Genomic DNA, 26,955 nt, shown 5'->3' with positions numbered 1-26,955 from the left:
GAAGCAGGAAGAAGAACACATCATGACATCACAGATTTCTGTTTTTGAGGTAAGTTTGAAGTACTGTCTTAACAGATAAATACACAATGCAACTTTTTTGGTGCTTCAAAAATTAAACAGAATCTTTATTTTCAGGCAATTATATAAGGAATAGGTGTGGCACATTGGAATGTTGGTGTATTTGGTGAAACATGCATATAATTGCTTACATGTAGAATGTTTTTATAAACAAAACCAAACTAGTAGAATAAACAAGCATAGGTTTTCGGTAGTTTCTTTTTTTTATTGAGAAAGTATCAAAAGGTAAAATACAATTACCATTGCAACAGCATAAACACAGTTACATGTTCATAACATCTTATAGATGTAATCAATTTATTTTTCATACCACCATAATATCCATAGTAATCATAAATAGCTCCACAGACAGACACATTAACAAGATACATTTCATAAGATGTCATGAAGGTAGCCATCCATATAAGATGCAAACCCCTCACTAACTGGTGCCCATAGCGTCATCAGTTTACTTCTACTAGGATTATTCTGTATTGTCGTAAATTCCAAGCCTCAGTCAAGAATGAACTCCTGCCAACACGCCCTTGGCTCTGGCGACTCACTTTGTAACCATGCTCTTGCAATGCCCAGTGTTGCCACCATTATTGCAAAACAAATATCCCAACCAGATTGCGAGGTATCTCCCATGAGTTGCCCAACATAATACATTTAGAATCAAAATTAGCTTCCTGCTGTAACAAGTTATTCAATTTATTAAATAATAGAGCCCAAAATAGTAAAAGAATTGGGCAGGTTGCAAAGATGTGAGTAGTATCCACATCTGGCCCAATACACCGAAAACAGAAGTCTCTCTAAACCCTATTCTAAACCATCTACAGGGTGTATAATACATATTCTATTACATCTTAAAGGAATGAGCTTTGAGACGAGATACATTAAGCGTGTTTTAGCCCAGCTGAATACAATATCCTTAGGAGAAACAGGCTGGCCCAAATTCTTAGTCCATTTAGCTGCTATATGCAGAAAATGTTGTTCATTAGACCTGAAGCTCATAAGAATCTGGTAGAGAGTACCAATAGAGCGACGTTTAGGCGTGCAACAAAAATATCCCAAACCCGATTTTGCTCCATCGCGACTTCATTAGCTGGGAAATGAGCAATAAAATCTCTGAGCCGCAGATATCTAAAGAGTCCTGCCTATGTATACCAAATAAATTCTGTAATGCCTCAAAAGGAAAAAATACCCCATCGCAAAACAGTTGATCGAGACATTCTATGCCAATATAGCGCCAGAACTGTGCATAACCATTATCCAATAGCCGAGGCATAATAGGGTTGCAACCGAGGGATTTGTACTGATTAAAGCTCAGAATATTATAGTGCTTTCTAATTCAAAGCCAAATGTTATGATAGGCAGAAAGCAGTTTAAAGTAGACTGTGTCAATCAAGCCTTGAGATGGCACCCACATACGGCCCAAAGTCACATACTCTGGAAAGAAACTTGACAACTGCCAATCATTTATGCCCATAACTGCTGAAACTTTCCAGTCATAGGAGGAGATGAAGTATAGCTGTAATGAAGGGAGGGCTATAGCCTCCATATCACATGATAGCTATAAATACTGAATGGAGCAGGGCTGGGGGGTGGGTGAGGGGGAGGTTTGTATTCCCACATACATTTTTGCCAGCTGGCCACATTGAGCTGCACAACGGATTGAGCTGCAAAGGTAGAATGTTACCCGGGACTTCAACTTCTGAATAAATGGTTCCAAATACAATGCAAATAGCAAGGGAGACAGCGGACAGCCCTGTCTAGTTCTGCGATTGAGCAAGACTTTATCTGACAATCCACCCATGCTAACTATTCGAGCCAACAAGGAGGTATGAAGAGATTCAAAAGAGATGATAAAATATTCTCCTAGCCCCATTTCAGCCATAGCAGGCCACAGAAAGCTCTTCGAGACTCTGTTGAACACTTTCTCTGTGTCAATGATGCTCTTTTTTTTATCCTGAAAACCTTTATTTCTTGGAAACATGTTGACAAGCATAGCAGCCCCTGCCAGAAGTCTGGATACATATACAAGAACCCCACTTCACATACACCTTTTGATGGAGTCACAGCAGTGTAAATGACAGAAAAATGAGGCTTTGTTGGGAGTGTGTACAGCGGGATGGTGTTCTCTCCGGGGAAGCTTAGCTGCTCTCCCCCAGAGTGTGCTTGTCAAACAGGTACTCGCCCATGCCATTCTGGGGTACGCCCAGGCGCTTCAGGTTGGTGATGTAATCTCCAAGTTCCTTGATGGACTTCACCTGTTCCTCCAGGTACTCAGACTCCAGGAAGTCAGAGAGGTGGGGGTCCACGTTGTCAGATGCCACCATGCGCAGGTCCAGCAGGGCCTGGTTGACAGTCTTCTCCAGCTGCAGGGCAGCCTGCATGACTACCAAGGTGTTGCTCCACTCGTCACACTCTGGTTTCTTGACATCCTGCAGCACCACGCGCCCACCACGCTTGTTCTGGTACTTCATTAACTTCTTGGCATGCGCGCGCTCCTCGTGGCTCTGCTCCTTGAAGTACTTGGCCACGTGGCTCAGGGCCACGTCGTCCCGGTCGAAGTAGTAGGACATGGACAGGTAGACGTAGGAGGCGTACAGCTCGGTGTTGATCTTGCGGTTGATGGCCGCCTCACACTCGCAGTTGTAGTTCTGGCGCACCTGGGACTCCATGGCATTGCTGATGGTGTGGTTGTTGGCGATAGATGTAGGTAAATGATGGATAAAGTTTTCAGGAGAGCGCTGAACTCTGAGCCACGTTCTGTTCAAACACTGTTGAAGCAAGAACACAACTCCGAGTTGGGTGTCCATGATGCTCTTAACGAAGACAAAAAGAAAGGGGAATTAACCAACTCTTCAAACCTAGGTGCAATAATATCCGAGAAAACTTTATAAAAACTCAGTTGGAATAAAGTCAGGGCCGGATGCTTTTCCCGAAGCCAACTGAAACAATACTTTCCTATTCTTTACCAAGGTGATTGGTGTGTCCAATACTTTGCGTTGAGTAATGGTTAAGCAGGGAAGTCACACGGCCTGCACATAGCCATTAATCGCCTCTAGTGAATGGGGACTCTTCTCAAAATAAACAGCAGTGTAGAATTCGTGAGATGCAGCTAAAATGCCTGCAGGGTCTAGCATTGTCTGACCAGATGAATTCCAAATACCAATCATTGACTTCTTAGATTGCGATCTCTAATCTGATATGACAACAGGTGGTCCATTTTTCGCTATTTTCAAAACATAACGCCTGTTTTGTCAGTCATCTCCGTTAGGCCGTGTCTCAGATCCTTTTCTGTAACATCATATGGGTAATAGTTTCTCAAATACTTTTTCATCTCTATCTAGATGACCTTTGTAACAGTATTTTCTTTTTCCTTGTCCTACATTTGCCCTTTCACATGTTGCACTGCCAGCGTGCCCACCCCCACACTAGATGCATCACATCTATGACTGCACCGCACACTCACAGCTCACTACCTGAACCACTAGCAGGGCTTGAAGCCTCTTGTCTTTTTCCAGCTGCTACTTGGCCCACTTGCTATCTGGCTGGTTTGCCAGTTCTCCAAAGCAGGGGTAACGGATACGGGAAACATCCACACGAGAAAGACCTTCTCAATTTGGAGGTTTACCGTGCATCTGGATGAAGCAGCAGTAGCAGGGGCGGTTGACTAATCTATAAAGCTATAGCGGCATCTAAATAATGATGGTGTCCACAATAATGATGGTGTCGACACCTCTGTGACTGTGATTCTTCGTAAATGACGCCACATAGATTTGTTACCACCTCTATCATTAGCTCCAGTGTGTCACCCTCTTCAATCGTGTCTGTCATTTTTTCAAAACCATTTTTAATTGTATTTCAATGCCCCCTAAATGTTCACTAATGCCTTTTGTACTCTTTCTTGTATTGTCACTGGACATATAGCATAGCCGCCTCTAAGCCCCAAAAATGTGAGTTGCACCATCTCCAGGAACATTATTTGCAGAAGAATGTTCCCTCATACAATCTAATGTCTGGAGAATCCTCATGAGAGCGTGTCTTGTGCTCACTGCTGGTTGCTAAATGCACCTTCATGTAGGTTAAAAAAGAAAAGAAGATGGGTAGTAGTGGTCCCTATGAGGGAAAAACCTCACAATCAATCTGTAGTATGTATTTACAATTAGCCAAATAAATGTGAATAAGTCAAACCCTATAGTTAGATCGGGGAGCTAAAGTAGCTTAATACACCTACTACCAAGAGGTGCTATTAGCATGTTAGGAACTAACATGCATACAAATATACCAAATGACACAGCTGTTACAGCACACCCTTAATGACGTATATACATCCAAATACAGTTTTGGATAAGTTCTAGACACAGTCCAAATACCAATGCAATTTTCAACCACAGTTTGAGGACAATCTGATGAGACTTGCAGTATGCAGCAAGTAGTCCAAAGAAGTCATCTGTACGTTTTCAATTTCTTTTTATTAATTTTGTCAAAAGGTTTTCCCAGCACACGATCTTGCCAACATGTTTCGTCTAATCCTAGACTTTTTCAAGGCGATTGGGAATGTAGTAGCGATGCGGTCTTATGCAAATAATTCATAGGCCTTAATCCATAAGCGAAATCGAAAACCACTGTTATGGAGTGAAACAGGCCAGTCACAATCAAGCAGGGGACTTCAGCACGTCAAAATGGTTTGTCAGAGATTCCCCGTTGTCTCGTAGCACCATATACGTTGATGACCCTAAATAGTGTCCCGTTAGACAAAAATCTTGTGGTCGTGTCCCGTAACTGTTTAAGGATCGTGAACGTTAATCCACTTGAAAACGAGTTTTTCAGAACCCTGCGCGCTACGCGGAGCAAGAAAAGCCCTGCAACCTCTCAGAGCGGAATTTCACGGCCAGACCAAATTATAAATCTGCATCTTGCTCTTTGAGGCACTGCTGGGGAGGAACTGGGTGGTGGTTCGTTGCCTTTGTCAATATCAGAACCACTCTTCTTGCGTCCTTCGCTTCCTGTCTCTGTCCCATTCTGTGTCAGACATCTGTTTTTAAAAGTGCTGTACATTAATGTGCTGATATATAGAATGTATTGGTTATTTCTAAATGGCTCTATTTTACTTAGAATTAAACATTGAGAATTTACCCATTTAGTTTGATTTTTTTTTTCTCTAAAGTTGGAATTTCTATGGACCTGCTAAGACATGTATATAAACTAGTATGTCTTTACAAGTGTTCCATAGTACTCAAGCCATTTATTGAAAGTTGTGATATTGGTTCATAAGCATATATCAGCACTGACCTATTTACTTATCCTGTTGCAATCAAGCACAATTTATTACAATATCTAAAGTGGATATATACATTTGTATGTTGAAGTCACACTCCCTCAACTTTGTGAAGGACATTTGAAGCAGTTGCATCTTACGCAAGAGGCTCATCTTGTAACAACATAAGTTGTTGCAGCTGTTTGACACACTTGTTAAGCAGGTGCTTCTGATTTGAGAGGGACGTCTAGTAAAGTAATGAACAGTTGTAGTTTTGTTAAAAACTTCACATTGTTTTTTCTGACCTGAAAAGGGCATCTGGTAATTACTTGAGTTACTGTAGCTTTGTGAAAGGGCCGACCGATTGCTTTTTGTCAGTGCTTGTTAACACTTTCTCCTTACTCGCTTCCATTTCAGATCTAAATGTTCATTGACAATGTACATCACTCAAGGTCACTTCTCCCTGGGAGGGTGTGGATAATTTTACAGAATTAGCCCCTCAGTTACTTGACCTTTACCTGTCCGCTTACCTTTGAAAAGACTGGTAGGCCACTTAAATTGGGGTTTTGTACTAATATGGGTATTTCTCTCTAAGTACTCCTTACTGGGGAGTCTTTTTACCACCTTTCTCAATGTAACAATTTGAATAACAATACCACAAAATGGCCAAATCAGTTGTTGCAAGGGATGTAATTTCTTCTTTAGAGCACACAATAGTGAGTTTCTTCATCTCTGCTTTATAAATGAACTGTACTTTGCTGCTGTTAGTCTTGCAGCTAAGACTGTGGTCTGTAAACATCCCAATCATCCCAACAGCTTGTGTCACCTAAGATCAAATTCTGCAGCTGGAAAGGGGAAACATCCTTTACAACAATGTCTTTGCCACACAGCATTTACAAGGCATGCATTTACCATGCATGTAATTTTTGGTGCTTTTACAACACATACCTGTACTACCCATTGTAAGTATAGTTAAGCTAAGTATATATGTGATATATATGTGTGTGTGTGTGTGTATGTGTATATATGTGTATATATATATATTACCTACTGGCGGTCGCCAGTAGTTAGTTATAGTTAGGACATTGTTTCTATTCAAAAAGCATTTTTTCTTTTGCCAATATCTTTAGCCGTTTGATGAATCTTTGCAAACTTTTCAAAACTAAGAGGGCTCTCCGGTCAGCTTCTCTCTTGAATGTTTCTGGGTGATTCGTCCAGAGGGGGCCGAGAAACAAACAAGGGGGGTCCCAAAACACATTTTCTCCATGTTAATTTCCATAGGAAAGTTTAGGCAAAGCTACAGCCCGAACTGCGGATGGAATTACACCAAATTTGGCAAAAAGGAAGCTCTTGGTTCAGAAAGCAACCTTTTTTTTTAATAAATGGTGTAAATCCGTTCAGTTGTTCCTGAGAAATTCAAAAATAAAAAATATCGATATCTGGTGACCGCAGTGGATTCACAAACCCTCCTGAGCAGGAGCTTCATTCTGATTGGCTGCCAACACTCCAAACCAAAGAGTGTTGGCAGTTATCTTGTGACTCGGTTGGACCGAGTCACAAGAAAAAGGTAAAAAAAAAAAGGGGGCAAGGTAGAAACACCCTGACCCCCCTAGGCCTGTTCAGGGTGTCCCACAGGAACCCCCAGGGCCAAAAAAGCATTTATTTTCATTTTTTCGGCAGGATTCGCGCTGGGTGCACGAAACCTGCTGTAATTTTTTTTTTTTAACGAAGCATGGTATCCCGCTCTTCCTTTTAATGAGCCCCCGGGTGGGCCAGGTCCCGGGGGCAATCTTGTTAATATATGCAGGGAGCTCGCGGCCCCCCCGCAGCCCTGGAAACCACCACCTACCCGGCTTCTTCGTAGAATGTGTGGGAAATCCCCTGCCCCCCCACCCTGCCCTGGGGATCGCCACCTCCCCGGGGCATTCTTGACTATGGGTGGGGGGCTTGCGGGCCCCCCCAAGCCCCGGGGACCCCCACCTCCCCGGGGTTTAAATTTAAATAAGAAAGAGTGGGGGGCTCCTGCCCCATCCCACACTGCCCCGGGGACCACCACCTCCCCAGGGCTTTAATCATGCAGGGAGGGGGCCACACAGCCCCCCCTCCAGGAGCCTTCAATGGCCCTGGGGACCGCCACCCCCCAGGGCCAGCTCCAGCAATGTCCCAGGCAGCCCACCCCGGGACATTGCAGATTGCAATGACAGGGCGGGAGCACTGCTCCCGCCCCGTCATTGCAAACTCTGTGGCGCTTCATAGGAGCGAGAGCAGGAAACCTGCTCTCGCTTCCATGAAGCGAAGCTGAATTACTTTTGGGCAAGGCTGATTGCATGTCAGCAGCTCCCACTGTCCAAAAGCAATGCCGGCTCCTGCAGGAGGCGGGGAGCAGCCTGGGACCGTGGGGGCATAGGGGCTCCCCCCATGGTCCCTAACAGGGATGTCAGGCCCTGGGGGATGGGGTCCCCGGGTCCAAAAGTGGCCCAGGGTAGGGGGGCCACGTGGCCCCCCCCTCCCATTAAAAAAAAATAAATAAAAATGAGGCAAAGACCCGGAAGATGGGGTCCCCGGGCTGAAAAAGGCCTCAGGAGGGGGGGAGGGGCGTGGCCCCCTTCCTTTAAAAAACAAAAACAAATATATGGCCATGCCCCGGAGGATGGGGTCCTTCTGCCGTGATAAATAATTTTTATATAAAAAAAAAGGTCAGGCCCCTAGGAATGGGGTCCCCGGGGCTAGAAGTGGCCCAGGGAAGGGGGGCCACATGGTGCCCCTCCTGTATAAATAAAAAATAAAAAAAACATAAGGCCATGCCCTGGAGGATGGGGTCCCCGAGCCTGAAATTGGCCTCGGGAGGGGGGGCGCGCAGCCCCCTTCCAGTTTTTTTTAACGAAATGGGTCAGGCCCTGGAGGGTGGGGTCCCCAGGGCCCAAAAAATAGTAAGAGAAGGGGGGCCACACAGCCCCCCTTCTAAAAATATTAAAAGAAACGAAAAGACGGCATCTTGCCGGAGGCCCCGCCCCCCCCTGCACCACTCTGCAAACGTGCCTCCTGGCGCATTCTGGGTTGGGGGTTAAGTCCCCTTGAATGATAAGGTTTCTTAGGGGCCAACTAGCCCATTAGGTACCTCCAGTAAGCCCCACACAGTGGGATTGCTGAGAGGTGGTCCGAGGCCACGCCCCTTTTTACAAAACGCTACAAACGCGCTTCTTGGCGCATTGCTGGTGGGGCGAAGAGGTCCTCTTGTGTCTTGAGGACCACCCTTCAAAATAAAGAGCAACTGCCCGTGAACATTGTCAGGCAGCGGTTGTTCTCACAGATTCGCCGAGTTAATGGGGCCTGCACAGCCTTTGTATTGGGGGGCTGGAATGCAAGGGAACAGCATTTTGATTAAAAAATTAGGACATAGATGCTATGTATTTATTGTGGATTTTACTATACGATCTAACAGGACCATAATGTATTGTTTCTCTCATTGCAGGGGCTCATTGGAGTTGATATATATAAAACGACTTCCTGTTGGTGGTTATCAATTGTACCCGTGATCAAGGCAAAGTTGGATTGCCGAAACGCGTTGGGGGAGACAGTTAGTAGTCCATGTCCTGCGTTAATAAAGATAATCAGCTGTTCCCGAGTGCGTCTGGTCTCTACTTGGGCAAATAGAGACGTTTTTGGAATATGTATGTGTATGTATATATATATATATATATATATATCAGTACACATGGGGAGTCCAACAATTGAGCCGCACTCAGGTTACAGGTCCGCTTATCCCCAAAGCCTTTATTGGTACAGACAGCTCAGCTCGCCGTTACATCCAAGCAAATGACTGTAGCCCGACGCGTTTCGAGAACATCTCTTCCTCAGGGGCAGCCAACAGTCAATGAAAGCATAATGGACTCCACCTCCCTATTTACCAGCAATCATGCGCCGTGATTCGGCGGCTCTGTATGAGTCAGCATGTCAGGATTCTGGGATACGTAGTCCGTTTATCAAACCTAGATGGATGCTTTCTTAAATTCCATGCTGCATAAAAAGCCCTTGGTAGGCTCCGGCAAGCGTTGCTGTCTTCAATCCATGGCCTGTACCTCACATATTGAGCCCCGTGTATCGGGAACTACATGATTGCTGGTAAATAGGGAGGTGGAGTCCATTATGCTTTCATTGACTGTTGGCTTCCCCTGAGGAAGAGATGTTCTCGAAACGCGTCGGGCTACAGTCATTTGCTTGGATGTAACGGCGAGCTGAGCTGTCTGTACCAATAAAGGCTTTGGGGATAAGCGGACCTGTAACCTGAGTGCGGCTCAATTGTTGGACTCCCCATGTGTACTGATGTATTGGCGGACGTCCTGCCGCCGAGCCTGCACCACCCCAGAATCATCAGGGGGTCACGTAGTTCCCGATACACGGGGCTCAATATGTGAGGTACAGGCCATGGATTGAAGACAGCAACGCTTGCCGGAGCCTACCAAGGGCTTTTTATGCAGCATGGAATTTATGAAAGCATCCATCTAGGTTTGATAAACGGACTACGTATCCCAGAATCCTGACATGCTGACTCATACAGAGCCGCCGAATCACGGCGCATGATTGCTGGTAAATAGGGAGGTGGAGTCCATTATGCTTTCATTGACTGTTGGCTGCCCCTGAGGAAGAGATGTTCTCGAAACGCGTCGGGCTACAGTCATTTGCTTGGATGTAACGGCGAGCTGAGCTGTCTGTACCAATAAAGGCTTTGGGGATAAGCGGACCTGTAACATGAGTGCGGCTCAATTGTTGGACTCCCCATGTGTACTGATGTATGTATGTATATATATATATATATATACACACATATACACACATATATATATTTTTTTTTTTTGGGAGTTGTGTGTAGGGGTATACAGTGGTAAGGGTGTTTTTACGGTTTAGGTGTGGGTAGGGGCATAGTGTAGTAGGGGTATTTTAAGGGCTATGGGGTGGGTAAGGATATTAAGGGTATTTTCAGAGTATAGGGATGGGGCATAGGATAAAAAGGGTAATTTTAGGTTTTAGGGGTGAGTACGGGCATATGGTGGTAAGGGTATTTTTAAGGTTTAGGGGTGGGCAGGGGTATAGAATGCTACGGGTATTTTTTAGGGGTAGGTAAGGGCATAGGTGGTAAGGGAATTTTTAGGGTTTAGGGGTGGGTAGGGCATAAGGTGGTAAGGGTACTTTTACAGTATAGGCGTGGGTAGGGATATGTGAGGGTAAGGGTATTTTTTAGGACTTAGGAGTGGGTAAGGGCGTATAGTGATCTGGGTAATTTAAAGGCGGGTTTTGGGGGTTTCCCCCAATTAGAAAAAAATATTTATTTTTAAAAAGTGGGCCAGTTTAGGGGTCTCCCCGAAAAAAAACCCAATATAAAATTATATATATATATATATATATATATATATGTAATCAAGAAAGCCACTTGCCAGAATCCCCGGAGTTGTCGTGCCTTTCCTTTCTTGGGAGCAGGCGTGGGTTCATGTTTGGTCAGCAAGCAGGTCGCTGACTTACGACACACCCTCTCGTTCAGGTGCACCATGGTGAGACCAGCACTTTGTGGAACTTTGCATTGGACGGCAAAACGCGGTGCCCCCCCCAGCGGTTCGGGTTGCCATTACGGTTTGAGGTGCGGCAAGGGGAGAGAGGTGGGGGTATTCATCGCCTGAGCAAGGGGCTGGAAACAGGCTTTGTTTCATCCTGTTGGGCACCTGAGCTGGAGTGTGGACCATAACCAGCCAGTTGGGACATCACTTGATGTTAGGAGTGTCACTGTACAGACACTCTGTTGGACTACGCTTACCAGCATGCATCGGCTCGGCAGAGGGTGAGCGTGAGGGACCAGCATACCTTCCATTGGAGGAGGAGCGCAATGACATCAGAATGGGAGTGGTTTGTTTACCACCTGCATCTCGTTTGACCCCCAGAGAGCGTGGAGTTCGTGGAACCGGCACTGATGAGAGCCATTGGAGGCTTGAAACGTGTCTGCCTGAGCATTTCAGGGACTGTCAGCACCATGCGCTAACCAAATCAATAAAGCCACTTGCCAGAAACCCCGGAGTTGTGTCGTGCCTTTCCTTTCTTGGGAGCAGGCGTGGGTTTATATATATATATATATATTCCTCAACTCGCTCTCAGCATCCGCCTTTTCAGGAAAAACGAGCGTGGACCCAGGAATCTGTGAAATTATATTTTATTTAATTGCCAGCTCTGCCATTACGCGTTTCGGGCGATCCCGCCCTTGATCACACGACAACTCCTTGTCTTTTGACATTGCCTTTTAAAGTGCAATTGACAATCCAATGAACATGGAGAAAATTCTCTTTTTTTCTCACATATATATCAGTCACAAAATAAAAACATAAATGTTGTAAAGTGGCTGATAAATATCCCATTAAGACGGATTCACAGATATACAAATATATATTTCAAATACATATTAATATCCGCTTAAAATGTCTGAACCACGTCCCCAAATATAACCATGTCCAACTAGTGAAACCCTATAAAGTGCGTATTTCCTTTGTGCAAATAATCAAATTTCTATGTGTCAAATCAAAATAAATATGAATAGGAACACTTAACCAGTTTCAGGTTCCAGTATAGCAATAACCTTAAAGCATCATGATCGAAGGACCCCTAATGCAAACAAGTATTTCACAAACCGATTCCTTAAGTATATCCTTGTATCATATTCATTGGGGCAAGCAACATGGAAAATAAATTGCATAACAACATCACATTTTAAAGTGCATTAGTGCAAAGGACAAATTACAATTGTATCATGAACAATAAATAGTTGATCCCTCAGAAAAACAAATTGAATAAATAGAAGCATAAAATATACTTTCTAAATATGTTTTCTAAAATCCAACCATAAATATCATAAATACATAAATATCCTAAAAATACAAGTAAAAATATCATGTTTAGTAAGAGTAAATTCAAATCGTTGCTGGAGAGGGTATGTAATTTTATACCTTACAAGTCAGAGTATCCCATCTTCTCTTGTTCTTTCTACATCCGTCTATCCATATTTCTCATAGAAATGTGTATAAATCCTCGCTGGTATTCAGGCCCCTAGGTTGTTTGGAATCGAATTGCAATATATAAATTGTTTCCAACCTTCTTAATTTTGATTCCCTATCTCCTCCTCTTTTCTGGGGGGGGCTACAGCCTCTACAATAAAATATTTCAGATGTTTAGGATCACTGTTGTAACAGATCTTAAAATGTCTAGCCACTGGATAACTCTCATCATTGTTGATGATAGCACGAATATGCTGAAGGATCATCTTATGTGCTGCTATTTTGGTGCTATCAATATATTTGAGATTACAGCTGCATGTTAGTACATATACGGCATATTCCGATTTGCAAGTAAGATGTTGTTCTATACTACATATCCTAGTGTTAAATGCCATTGTATATGTAGTAGTATTAACACCATATTGGCAAGCCTTGCAAACAGAACACTTATAGAATCCTTTTCGTGCAGATAACCAGGAACCCTTGCCCTGCGTTTCTAGATTACTCCTTGTAAGTGACATGCCCATGCTGTTCGCCTTCCTAAAGGAAACAGCTGGATTACAAGGTAATAACTTGCCTATCACAGGATCATCTCTCACAATTGGCCAATTTTGTCTTACAATTCCCTAATCTGTTTTTCTCGTCGTGGGAAAGACAAAATTAATCTAGTGGGTTCCTCAGTGACATCTTTATTTGTGTTTTTTTCTCTCTGTATTTCAACAGATCTACTCGTGCCATAGTTTTAGACTTGGCAATTGGAGCATCTATTACCTCTGGCCAGGAACCTATTACGACTTTCTCTCTGTTTGTGTTTACAAACGTCTTCCTCACTGCATATTCGCCTAATGCGTAACATCTCACCATAAGGAATACTTTTGATGAGATGCGGCGGATGTGCGCTTGATGCATGCAGCAGTGTATTTACTGCTGTTGGTTTCCTGAAAAGAGTTGTTGACAATTTGTTGTTAACTATTTGGATCCTTACATCTAAAAATGAGACCATATCTTTACTAATGTAAAATGTAAATTGACTGCATTATCATTTAATAAGTCAATAAAAGTAGTAGCGCTATCTACATCACCATCCCATACTAAAAATAGATCATCAATGTAACGTAACCAGGTTACGACATTTGTGCTGTATATATGTTCATGTTGTTGCATAGGGACCAGCTCCTCCCACCATCCCATAAACAAACAGGCATAACTGGGAGAGAAGCTGACCCCCATAGCAACACCCTGAATCTGCTGGTACATTTTGCCATCAAACAAAAATAAATTGTTTTCCAAACAGAACGACAGCATTTTGAGTAACATTTTAGTATGTTGCGTGAAAACAATCGATCTATTCATTAGGAAATATTCAATCGCCCTCATTCCATCCTTATTTTTCATGCATGTATATAAGGAGGATACATCAAGCGCAATCAATAGATAAGTAGGTTTCCATACAATGTTTTGAATCTTCCTCAGGAAATCACAAGTATCCTGCACAAATGATTTAAGACCATTTACAAAGTCCTGCAGGAAAAAATCAATGTACTTAGAGATATTTTCCAAAAGGCCATCACAGGCAATATAATGGGTCCACCCGGTGGTTTACTGATATTTTTGTGAACCTTTGGTATAAAGTAATCACCGGTATAGTTGGGTACTCCTTTTTAAGATATTTATACTCCTCCCAACTTAGTAGGCCCATGCTCTTCCAAGCGAATAGTTGTGAAAATGGCAGTTCCTGTGTGTCTTTGAATTTCGTGGGAGAGATTTTCCTGTAACATTCAACATTGTTTAATTGTTTATGTGCTTCCTCTAGATATTCTTTGAGGGGCCACAATACTATATTCCCACCTTTGTCTGAATTGCGTATTATGACCTGGTGGTTGTCCTTAGGTTTGTTTATAAGTTGATGATATTTCCTCTCATGGTTAGTGTATTTCATGTTGACATTATTGATGGTAATGTTAAGTTTCTTTATTTGCGCTACTACTTGCTCATTAAAAACATCTATGGAGTCTCTGGCCAAAATAGGAACAAATTTAGATTTTGTTTTTAACGGAGTGTAAGGTTTGATACTGGTTCCTTGAATTTGAGACTGCTGCGAGTTTGGGATATATGGCTCATTTTGACTAACATTAGATGCCAATAGATCACCTCGTTCTAAAACATGTAAGTCCCTCAGTAAATCGTAGTCCGAATTTAAAAGTCCTGACATCTCAGGTTCTTGTAACGATGTATCCACCCTATCCGGATCACCATGTTTACTACGTTGCTGATGGAACATTTTGAGTTTTAGTTTTCGGATGAATCTATAAAGGTCCGCTCTTGTCTGAGTATAATTGAAATTAGACTCCGGACAATATGATAAACCAAGTGATAAAAGCTGCTCTTCTGCACTAGTGAGATCAATATCAGCCAAATTAATAATAGAATTCGACTCCTGGGCATTAGAATTGCCAGTAGCTGCATCCGCAGTTCCTGCTTCTATTTGCGATTTCCCCTCCCACGCCAGCGCCTCTTGGCATTTTCTCCTTGCCTGCCTGTGCCCCCTTCTTCTCCGGGTGGCCCTGTTTTGGTGGGCACTTTGTTGCGTGGTCTTAGTGTCTCCTTCCTGCTGCGTTTTAAAATTTCCTGCTTTTCCCCCCAATGACAATTTGATATTAAAGGGTTCAGATCTGGTACCAAAATTGTCAGAATCCGATCCGCTCTCCACGGCGGAACTCAGATCCGAAACAGAGGGGGAATCAGTCAATTTTTGACTTCTTTGACCTCTTTGGATTTCACTAGTCTTGCCCATACGATTGTTAGCCGTGGCAGTTCTCATAGAATGATATCTCCTTGCAAATGTAAATATTTGCCCATTCGCATAATCATCGCGGTCCCTTTTGAATTTATAAGTTTTTCTAATTTTGATTTTTTCCTCCTCCTTACGTAGACGATTCGTCATTTTTTGTTTGCTCTGGGGATCCCCCTGTTGCTCTATTTCTTTTTCCAACAGCTCAATTTTCTTGATAAGTTCACTTCTATCAATATCCGCGTATTTGACAAGGATTTGAACTAATTTGCGAGACGACTCAAGATTGCACTCCCTCTCCTCCCCCCGCGCCCCCCCCCCTCATTCTGCCATCATGAGAGAATTGGGCGTCTCGTAACTAGGGGCGATCATTATCCGGAGACCCCTGGGAATCCTCCCCACATCTAAGTATCTCCGGAGCGACCGTGCCTCCCACCATTTTGACTGTTCCTGTCGTTTAGGCTTCTCCAATACACAGAAACTGTCCTTGAGCCCTTTGCCCTTACTGTTGGGTTCTTCATTAGCTGCTCTACTGGCCCCTTGTGTGTCTTCCGGGGAATCTGAAAACATCCCCTCAGCCGCCAGTTCGCGATCTTTAAGTATGTCTGCAGACATGTTGGCTAATATAATATAATGTCCCAGTAACACTCCCATCAGTCGGTAAATACCCTGAGGAGCTCTCACTGGTTAGCACACCTCCCCACCTGGGTATTGCCGTTTTCGCGTACCTTATAAAGACTTTGTTGCACCGCTCACGGTTCCCTTTGTAGATGAATGCTTTCTCCAAGTTTCACCCACTTCAAAAGTCCGCCGGTGTATCCCGTTGTCTTCAATGTTGGTCATCTATTTACTTTTGGCTCACAGGGGGCTCCGTCCTTTCCTTTCTCTGAAAACTTTGCTTGGTGCCCCGGGGGTCCCCGCCGAGTCACATCACGAGCCCGCGATGCCTACAGCCGATATCCCGGGACAAGACTTGCAAGATACGTAGCCATTTGTAGGGAGGGGGTCCAGGAGCCGGAGGAAGTCAGTCCGGCAAATATTCCTCAACTCGCTCTCAGCATATATGTATATTATCTACTGGGGGTCGCCAGTAGACAGTTATAGTTAGGACCGAGTTTCCATAGGAAATCTGAAAATTCTATTTTGAATAACTTTGGCGCCGGTTGACGAATCCTCGTGAAATTTAAAAAACTAATGGGGCGCTCCGTTCAGCTCCTACCCTGAAAGTCTCGGGGTGATTCGTCAAGCAGGGGCCGAGAAAAAAGGGGGGTCCCAAAACGCGTTTTCCCCATGCATTTTTCTATAGGACCTTTAGTCGAAGGTACAGCCCGAACGGCTGAACAGAATTACTTGAAATTTGGCAGAGAGGTAGTCCTCAGGTCAGGGAAGTGCCTTTTGCAGGTCTGGTGTCAATCTGTTCAGTAGTTCCTGAGAAAATAGCATTTAAAAGCATATAAATATCTATAAGCGCGCACCGTGCGAGCACCCTAACGTGTGCGAGCGTAATTCTGATTGGTGGTTACATGTTAGTCAACGTTCGAATCGGTCGAAATCAGGAAGTGTCGGCCGCCATTTTGTTTGTTTTCAGTGCGAGAGTGAAAAAGGAAGGTGGCGAACGTGAAAAGGGGGCAGGGTAGAGAGTTCCTGACCCCCTAGCCTTTGTCAGGGGGTCCTTGAAGGACCCCGAAGGCAGAATTTTTTAAAAAAATACATTTTTTAAAAATCGCGGGGGTGCGCGCACCGTGCGCGCACAGTGAAAAACCAAAAAAAACCAAAAAGCTGAGCTGCTGCCAGACTCGGGGATGAAAGCGTGAGTCCAAACTGTGTGTTTTATGCTGTGAAGTCATGTGCTCTGGCCGCTGTGCCACATTTGCGCAAGTAGTGTCAGCATGTAGTTATACCTACTTGGAGGAAATTTTGTTTCGAACATTGTAACTTGTGTATGGTGCTTAGGGGGTGTTATACAGGGAGTGCGAAGGTAAATTCGCGCGTATCAAATCAATTCGGTATTTGTAAAGTGCAAACTACTCACTCGTACGGGTCTGATGGTGCTGGGGGCGTAAGCTGAGCTGCTGCTGGACTCGGGGATAAAGCCGCTGAACTACTGACCCCTACCGGTCTGAAAGTTCTAGGTACGGAAATTAAGTGAGGTATTGCCCAGAGTGTTCTGCTGCTAAATTGAGCTGCTGCTGGACTCGGGGATGAAACCGTGAGCCCAAACTGTGTGTCCTATGCTGTGAAGTCATGTGCTCTGGGCGCTGTGCCACACCTGTCCAAGTAGTGTCAGCAATATTTTATACGTAGTAGGAGGAAGTTTTGTTTGGAACACGGTAACTTGTATATGGTGTTGGTAAGTGATCCGCAGCACTGCCAAAGGCAGTGCACCCAGGACATGCAGCAGACGTGCAAGGTATAGGTGGACGTGAATGGAGTCGACCATGTGTTCGGGCTGCCCTGCTATGCGTCAGTGGCTCTTCTTGTAGCTGCACTGGCTTGCCGTGTGCCAGTCTTGTGGATGAAATGGCACAGCTTGGTGCAATGAGCCAGGTCTGTGTGCAATGGGTGCAGGGCAGGGTTGTGGTGGGAGTGCGTGTGAAGGCCATTTCACGCACGCTAACTACGACAAAGGACTTTTGAGTGTAGGATGTCCACTCATTGTTCTCAAATCGGGCAGTGCTTAGTGTGAGAGATGCTGCAAATATTATGGTATCTGTCAAGGGGGGCTGGCCACTTGCAAGTTCCTTTTCAGAGTAGCAGATGTGTTAACGCAAGATAGCTCAGACAAAGAACCTTTGATCCTTACAGTAACTTCTCCAGCTGCATTCATAGAGGATGTGTACAAAGGCCGGTTGTGGGTATAGTAGGATGTCTGTGACCCTGGTCATCATGGATGAGATGCCCAGCACGTGGCATGTGGGTGGGTTCATTGTGTGTTACATTGCCAAACAGCTGCTCCTCCCTACCACAAGCCCCCACACTTTTGTGCGCTGCACTGTTGTATCCCGTGCACGGGATCACACCATGACACTGCCGTTTGGAGGTGGTGCATGCCACTTTACAACATCGACTGCTGTAGCCCTTGTGGCGGCCACACCAGAACACAGAGACACACTTACAGCACTTCTTGCACACAGACATGTGAAACACCCCGTTCCCTTTGACGCTTGTGCGTGCAGGAGGATGCGTGTGTAGCTACATCTCCAGGCTCGCTGCCAACGCTGAGGTGACATGGTAACGTCTGCTGAAGACAGCACACTGATGTTGCAGGGCCCGTGCCTATCATGCTAACACAATGACCACACGGACATACTTGCTCAGATGCGGATTCGGGGTCGTTGGCGCTCCTGGGGTTGTTGCGATGAGTGTTAAGGCCCTCATGGGTATCCGTGTATCATTCTCATTGACTCTATGGCACCTGTGGGTGTTCAGGTGTGGCTCTTGGCTGTGTTCCCTTTCATGCTGCAGGTAGTGGTCCTGCTTAACACCAGCAGAAAGAAGGTGTAAATTCTCTGGTGCTAACGCGGCTTATCACCGGAATTTGTTTCACATCGCAGTTTTTGCCTTTCGTTGTGAAAGTTGTGATGTGGTTTTTCGTGTACAGAAAAATAAATTAACTGAGCAGTGTATCCCGTCAAGATCCAGCACCTGACCCACTATTCACAATCAATATAAATACAATGAGATTTCTTCATTGATTTTGTGTGTACACTGTAAATGCTCCCACTACCACAGTGCAATTCAATACAGGATTTTAGTATTTAGAATAAATCGCAAAGGTGCACCTCGTGTGTTTTTGCACGGGAACGCCTACTCTGCATCTCATTATCAGCACTTTAACGCAACTACAGTTGAGATAAATCGAACACACTATTCAGAAGCTGGTGCAAACTGCAGATATCACCAGTATTCCCGCGAAGAGAGATAGAGAGAGAAAGAGAGAGAGAGATACTGCCGCCCCTGCGCATCCATGACCAAATAATTACCTGCTGCCACCCGGAGTGTGTACCAGTGGGCACTCCACATGCCCGTCAAAGCTCTGTGGCCCGGCAGATCCCACACATGTCGCTGAGTCCTGAGTCATCAATGGCAGAGACCACATCAGCTTTGGGTGTCGCTAACCCTGTGCAACGCAAGTCAGCGCCAAGTGATCATTGGCTGCTGACGGCCATACAACTTAGGGTGCAACTAACCCTGTGTAACTCAAGTCCGCACCACGTGGTGGTAGGCCCCTGACGGCCACATCAGTTTCGGGTGGCACTAACCCTGTGCAAGTCAAGTCCGCGCCACATGGTAGTAGTCCCCTGACGGCCATACAGCTCAGGGTGCAACTAACCCTCTGTGCAACTTTTCATGGACTCTTTATGATTGAGACCCGTGAGGCGTACGCCATCTAGTCACCACTGGCAATAAAGGATGTGACGTTGTCGATGCATTATATTTGCGTGGTCACATGACCTGTGACGTATGTGCCGGATGGGTGTGGTGTGTGTGCAAACCTGCCCTCAGGGAGTGGCCGTGACATGTTGACAACTAGAGCACTGACCTGCACACCAACAGCGAGTACGCCTGCGTCAGGTAGCTGTGTGGGGGTGTGAAAACCTGTTTTCTCAATGGATTTTCCATAGGAAACTTTAGACAAGGCTCCAGGTCAAACTGCTGAACGGAATTACGGTAAGTTTGGTAGGGAGAAAGGTCATGGTCCAGAAAGCGCGCTTTCTTGCATCGAACGAAAATATAAAATAAAGGTCCCGGGGCAATTTAATATACCGGAGCTCTGTCTGTGCGAGATGACCCGTTCACGCTCCCTCTTCCCAACATCACCACTTTGCAGCTATAGCATTAGAAGCCAGTCAGTCGGGTCGCAGCTCTCGACCTTTATGAGGTAGTATGCTGCTGTGCCTGTACCTCTGCGAGCTACTACGCTGCTGTTCCTTTGGGAGCGGACGGCTCGTAGTACTGCGTCTGTGAGTCGACCGGATGGGCCACAGTTGTCCCTCTGCGAGCCTGGGTGCGAACTGTTCATAAGTCACACTACATAAGCATTGAAAAGCCATTTTGTGATTCAGTCCGTCAGCTGGCATCTGTCCGAGGCATTTCTGAAAACATACCGGAGTTCTTTCCGTGAGAGATACCCCTTTCACGCTGCCTCTCCCCACATCAGCAGGTAACACACCCTCTTCCCACATTACCAACATACCCCCAACAACCTTCTTGGGCCCAGAATTATCCCTGTACGGTTGGACAAACAAGAATCTTAGTCATGTATAGATTTACATATAAAATATTTTATTTAAACAAAACAACAACAAATAAAACTGAAGGGAGTCTGGTGCTGTGGTCGCTGCCATGAAGTTGGGGTTACTGTAATTCAGGACTCAGGACACAGTTCCACATGTGGAATCGGCTTGTATTGAACAGGGTAAGTGGCACCATGTGTCGCGCCTTGTGTTGTACAGGGTTAGTGGCACCACGTGTCGCCGGCCTTGCATATGGAAATATGCCTGACTGATCAAAGGGAGTCTGGTGCTGTGGTCGCTGCCACGAAGTTGGGGTCACTGCCATTCAGGACTCAGGACACAGTTTTACATGTGGGATCGGCTTGTGTTGAACAGGGTTAGTGGCACCACGTGTCAAAAATTCATATTGCAAGCTTTGTTGCCCGCAGTGTAGAGTGTTATTGAGTGTTTGTTGGCACTTGAAGATGATTTTGTTGATTGTACTAAAGCTATAACTGATAGAAAAAAAGTTCTTGAAGCAAGGATACTAAAAGGAAATTATGTAGCAAGGGCCCACAGTCACATGCATTGGTTGGTGGCCCCACTAGCATGCGTAGTTTAGGTTCAGTGGCACCACGTGTCGCCGGCCTTTCATATGCAAATACGCGTCACTAATTAAAGGGAGTCTGGTATTGCGGTCGCTGCCACGAAGTTGGGGTCACTGCCATTCAGGACTCAGGACATAGTTCCACATGTGGGATCGGCTTGTGTTGAACAGGGTTAGTGGCACCATGTGTCGCCGGCCTTGCATATGGAAATATGCCTAACTGATCAAAGGGAGTATGCTGCTGTTGTCGCTGCCACGGACTTGGGGTCACTGCCATTCAGGACTCAGGACACAGTTCCACATGTGGGATTGGCTTGTGTTGAACAGGGTTAGTGGCACCACGTGTCGCGCCTTGTGTTGTACAGGGTTAGTGGCACCACGTGTTGCTGGCTTTGCAAATAGAAATATGCCTAACTGATAGAAGGGAGTCTGGTGCTGTGGTCACTGCCACGGACTTGGGGTCACTGCCATTCAGGACTCAGGACACAGTTCCACATGTGGGACTGTTCGGCTTGTGTTGAACAGGGTTAGTGGCACCACGTGTCGCGCCTTGTGTTGTACAGGGTTAGTGGCACCACGTGTTGCCGGCTTTGCATATGGAAATATGCCTAACTGATAGAAGGGAGTCTGGTGCTGTGGTCACTGCCACGGGCTTGGGGTCACTGCCTTTCAGGACTCAGGACACAGTTACACATGTGGGATTGTTCGGCTTGTGTTGAACAGGGTTAGTGGCACCACGTGTCGCCGGCCTTGCATATGGAAATATGCCTAACTGATCAAAGGGAGTCTGGTGCTGTGGTCGCTGCCACGGACTTGGGGTCACTGCCATTCAGGACTCAGGACACAGTTCCACATGTGGGATCGGCTTGTGTTGAACAGGGTAAGTGGCACCATGTGTCGCGCCTTGTGTTGTACAGGGCTAGTGGCACCACGTGTCGCCGGCTTTGCATATGGAAATATGCCTAACTGATGAAAGGGAGTCTGGTGCTGTGGACGCTGCCACGGACTTTGGGTCACTGCCATTCAGGACTCAGGACACAGTTCCACATGTGGGATCGTTCGGCTTGTGTTGAACAGGGTTAGTGGCACCATGTGTTGCCGGCTTCTGTTGAACAGGGTTAGTGGCACCATGTGTTGCGGCTTGCGTTGAATTCTGCCTCAATAAGTCCATGTGGCGATGACTTGTGGTGCAGTGAGTTAGTGGAACCTGAAGCACTCAGCGTGTGCGCACCCTGCGATGATGCGTGGTCCGGCCGGGCCTTACCGGTAGCAATGTCTTTACATGCTTTGAAAGAATCTTCATAGCAGTCAAAATCGCCAAGTAATTCCATTTCAGTCCTCCAAGGTTTGAAGAGTTGCAGAAGAGCCAAATAGAAAAACCCTCTCTTATCTGGAGTATCATAACTTAATTTCCTGTGATTAATCAAATTTCCTTTGGCATTCTTTAAGAAACATTCATCAGATCCAATTACAGCATGTTTCCCTTCATTTATTTTTTCTGTAACATTTTTTCTAAAACTATAATGTTGCAGTATTTCATATAGACATATGTTTTCCAGGTATGGACTTCTATTTGGATAGTATGCGAGGAACAGTAATTGAGTTATCTGCATGTCCATATTTGCATTCCACATCTTCAAAATTACTGGATTGTAATCATTAATGTACTTCGATTCTTGTGTTCTTTTTATATTAAAAGTATTTTTGGGTGATATTCGAGTGATAGTATGCCTCACTGCTGACATAAAACTGTTAACTCTTCCTTGCGATGACTTATGGTGCACTGAGTTAGTAGTACATTTGGCGCTCAGCGTGTACGTACCCTGCAATGATGCGTGGTCCGGGAGAGCCACACTCGGATCAATGTCATTTGTCTATTGAATTCTGCCTCAATAAGGCCACGTGGCGATGACTTATGGTGCACTGAGTTAGTAGTACCTTTGGTGCTCAGCGTGTACATACCCTGCGATGATGCATAGTCTGGGGGGCCGCACTCAGATCAATGTCTTTTGTGTATTGGATTCTGGCTCAATAAGGCCACGTGGCGATGACTTATGGTGCACTGAGTTAGTAGTACCTTTGGCACTCAGCGTGTACGTATCTTGCGATGATGCGTGGTCTGGGAGGGCCGCACTTGGATCAATGTCTTTTGTCTATTGAATTCTGCCTCAATAAGGGCACGTGGCGATGACTTATGATGCACTGTGTTAGTAGTACCTTTGGCACTCAGCGTGTACGTATCTTGCGATGATGCGTGGTCCGGGGGGCCGCACTCGGATCAATGTCTTTTGTCTATTGAATTCTGCGTCAGTAAGGCCACGTGTCGATGACTTGTGGTGCACTGAGTTAGTGGTACCTTTGGCGCTCAGCGTGTGCGCACCCTGGCATGATGCGTGGTCCGAGAGGGCCGTACTGGGAGGAATGTATCTTGCGTACTGGACTGCGTCATCTGCAATCACTACTCCATCCGAATTGTGATGCCTGCTGTCCGCAGTGTAGATCGAAGGCAGTAGTCTGTACAGACCTAAGTCTGCCGTGCTGTGCCGCTGGGTTCACAGGGGGCCTGTGTCGAGGAGACCCGCAGTCATGGCGGCAGCCTCGTGGCATGGTGAGGCCCGCCGCTCTGGCATAGTCGTTGGTCTTCACAGTTCACAAGTGAACCACACCCAGAGCCCCTGCCTATTTATTCACACTCGTACGCTGAAGTGGCGTACATCGGACCAGCCCACTCTGGTTACGCTTATGCTTAGGGGGGGGGACGATACAGCTACATGACTGAGATCGTCTCTAGTGTTTGACGTAACATGGTTGGGTCCACTGTCCACAGCACTACAGCACCAGTAGTATTTGTGCACATGGAGAGGTGTGTGTTCTGCATACTGAGATGTGTCCAGCACATCACCGCTACACTTTGCATTGTGGGCATTGTCATTCATGGGTGAATTGCTTCTTTCACATATAGATTGTTCACACCTGTCCCAGTATTCAGCTATTGTGTGGCTGAGGGACCATGCCGTTTTCGGAAAGTTTGCTGTCTTGTTCTGCGCTGCCTCAGTGGTAGAGGGGGGGCCCTGGGGGTGGTGGTGGGTATTGTGGCGTTCTTGGGTGTCGGAGCTGCTTGATCAGTAGGTCTATGACATGTGTTGGTCTTCAGATGTGGCTCTGGGCTGGGCTCCCTTTCATACTGTATGTAGTTGTTTAATATTTAAAAAATAAGACATTAAATAATAAATAAAAAAATACAAAAACAATTTTTAGGATATTAAAGTTACAAAATATCGCATTTTTTTTCAAAATTACTGAGAAAAATATAGGTTTTATGAACATTATAATTAGAAATTAGTATTTAAATAACCTTTGAAATACACAAAAAAAATAGATCTCAGGAAGATTAAAGTTAGAAATTAGTATTTAAATAAAAAATCAAATTTACTGAAAAAACGATTGCCACATTTCCCAACATTGAGCTATTATATGGCTAAGGAACCATGCCGTTTTGGGAGGGTTCGCTGTCCTGTTCTGCACTGCCTTGGTGGTAGTAGGGAGAGGGGTTGTACGGGGGGGGAGGTCCTGAGGGTTGTGGCAGTGGGTGTTGTTCTTCTTGGGCGTCGTAAAAAACTATAGGATAAATGAACATTATAATTAGAAGTTAGCATTAAAAAAAACATTGAAATTCACTGAAAAAAATAGGTTTCAGGCACGATATAGATAGAAATTAGCATTTAAAAAACCTTTGAAATTCACTGAAAAAACCATAGATTTCAGGCACGTCATAGTTAAAAATTAACATTTAAAAAACCTTAGAAATTCACTGAAAAAAACATAGGTTTCAGGGACGTTATAGTTAGAAATTAGCATTAAAAAAACCTTCGAAATTCACTGAAAAAAACCATAGATTTCAGGGACGCTATAGTTACTTGGACATTTGACTCATATAAAACCAGAGAAATTCGCCCGTTATAGTTAGTTGAGCTAACTATAACTTGTGCGCCCGCAATGCACTGGTGATGACGTAACATATTACATCACTCATGACATCACTGATGACATCTCAAATATTTGTGGTACAGGTGTTTCAAATATTGTTCGTTTGTGGAGATGTTTTAATTGCAACGATTTTTGTTAATCAAGCAATAAAGATCTCATTATCATTAAAAAAAAACTATATATATATATATATATATATATTCACTTAAAAAACCATAGGTTTCACACATGTTATAGTTAGGTGGTTATTTCACTCGTAAAAAACCAATGAAATTCCCCCGTTATAGTTAGTTGAGATAACTATAATTCGCGCGACCGCCACTCTATCACAAGGATGATGTCATCAGTGATGTCATGAGTGATGCCACTGACCATGTCATGAGTGATGTAATATGTGACGTCATGAGCAGAGGATTGCGGGCGCGCGACTTATAGTTATCTCAACTAACTATAACGGGGGAATTTCATTGGTTTTTTACGAGTGAAATATCCACCTAACTATAACATGTGTGAAACCTATGTTTTTTTAAGTGAATATATATATATATATATATATATATATATCTTAGATAATTTATTCTTACTTTCATGGTAAAGGCATATGCGTGGTTAAGGCCTGCGTTGTAAAAATAATTGTGTGGTAAAAGGCATGAGAGGCAAAAGCATGCATTGTAATGTCGTACAACCGCTGGAAAGTTATGTTTCTCGACTCAATCAAACACAGTCCCCCGTAGCCCCCGTGGTGCGAGGGGGGCCCGCAAGCTCCAGGGGGCACCCTCAGCACAGCACTCAGGCTGCAGAGCTCCTGATAGAGCCCGGAGGGGGCCCCTCCACATGCCTTCAGGGAGGCCTCGTTACGCCAGTGCTGTATGCATTCCCACAGCTATTTTTATTTTGAGGATAAATCTCAGAGCTGCATATATCTGCAAAGGTATATATAACTTTGGACCTATTGCAATATTCCCGCTTGTTGCCCATCTATTGTAATGCACCATGTCATCATTTCCTCCTTAGTTAGAAGTTCTGTGAATATTTCCACTGACAAGGGTGGCATTCATGGAATGCGAACTCACACATGTAATTTAACTCAACGGTTTTCAAGAATTTGTAAAGTAATTTCCAGTTACTCTCTTGATTATTAATTCATGTCTAACACTATGACGTACACACAGTATTCTTCCATGTAAATCAAACCGTGATTCTCTTCAAAGAGAAATGTATATTGGCCACTCTCTCCATTCCTTCACAGGAAGCATGTGAGCTCGAATCATTCATTATTCCCCATGGGGCTGAAGTCTGTATCATTTGCAGGCACTGCATTTCTGGTGTGGACTTTATATATTTTTTACCTCCTCTGCTTAGTTGACCAACATTATATACCATCTGGAATTGAATTTAATCTACAGTACTTCAGTTTTCAATAAATATTGTTTCCTTGGTTACTTATATTTTCAGTTTTTATCATCGACTTATGTTCATTCGACCTTAACCGTGCAACTAGTGTTTTTTTTTTTAGTGTTTCCTGCAGTGGCACTTACTGAAATATGTAATGTATGTGTGTAAATAAGTACAACATCTTCTGGTTTGTATTGATTCTCCTGTATACAGATGCAAGATTGTGTCACCCCTTAAGTACATTTTACAGTATCCACATGTCAGACAGGAGCAGGTTGCTTAGTTGTTTGTGCATCCTTCCTGTCCATATCTGTTTTTTAAAAAAAACTCCATGTTCTTTTCCCTCCTTCTAAAAACAAACTAAAGGTGAACGTGAAACCTCTATATAAACACAGTTTACCTGCTGCCCAGCAACCTTTAATTGTCCAGATGTTGTATAATCCTAGCCTGAGCGCGTCTGTCTGGCTGTCACACTATTCTCCATTGTGCTGCTGGGCACTGCCTCACAACACAAGATAAAAGCAACTCACTGGTCACTCATGCACAGCATCGAAAAGCGTTCGGTGTAGGCTCACAGCAGATACAACATCCCCTCCAACCAACCT

The 26,955-nt window shown here is 44.7% G+C and overlaps 1 pseudogene; it reads right to left on the bottom strand.

Moving 5' to 3' along the window:
* Positions 1 to 2,208: 2,208 nt before the first annotated feature.
* LOC146817758 (ferritin heavy chain B pseudogene) lies at positions 2,209 to 2,861 on the bottom strand (annotated as a pseudogene).
* Positions 2,862 to 26,955: the final 24,094 nt, after the last annotated feature.

Source organism: Triturus cristatus, chromosome 6 (assembly GCF_964204655.1).
Source record: "Triturus cristatus chromosome 6, aTriCri1.1, whole genome shotgun sequence".
Taxonomy (NCBI): Eukaryota; Metazoa; Chordata; class Amphibia; order Caudata; family Salamandridae; genus Triturus; species Triturus cristatus.
Note: the sequence above shows the minus strand (reverse complement) of the source record. Positions and strands in the feature narration are given on the sequence as shown.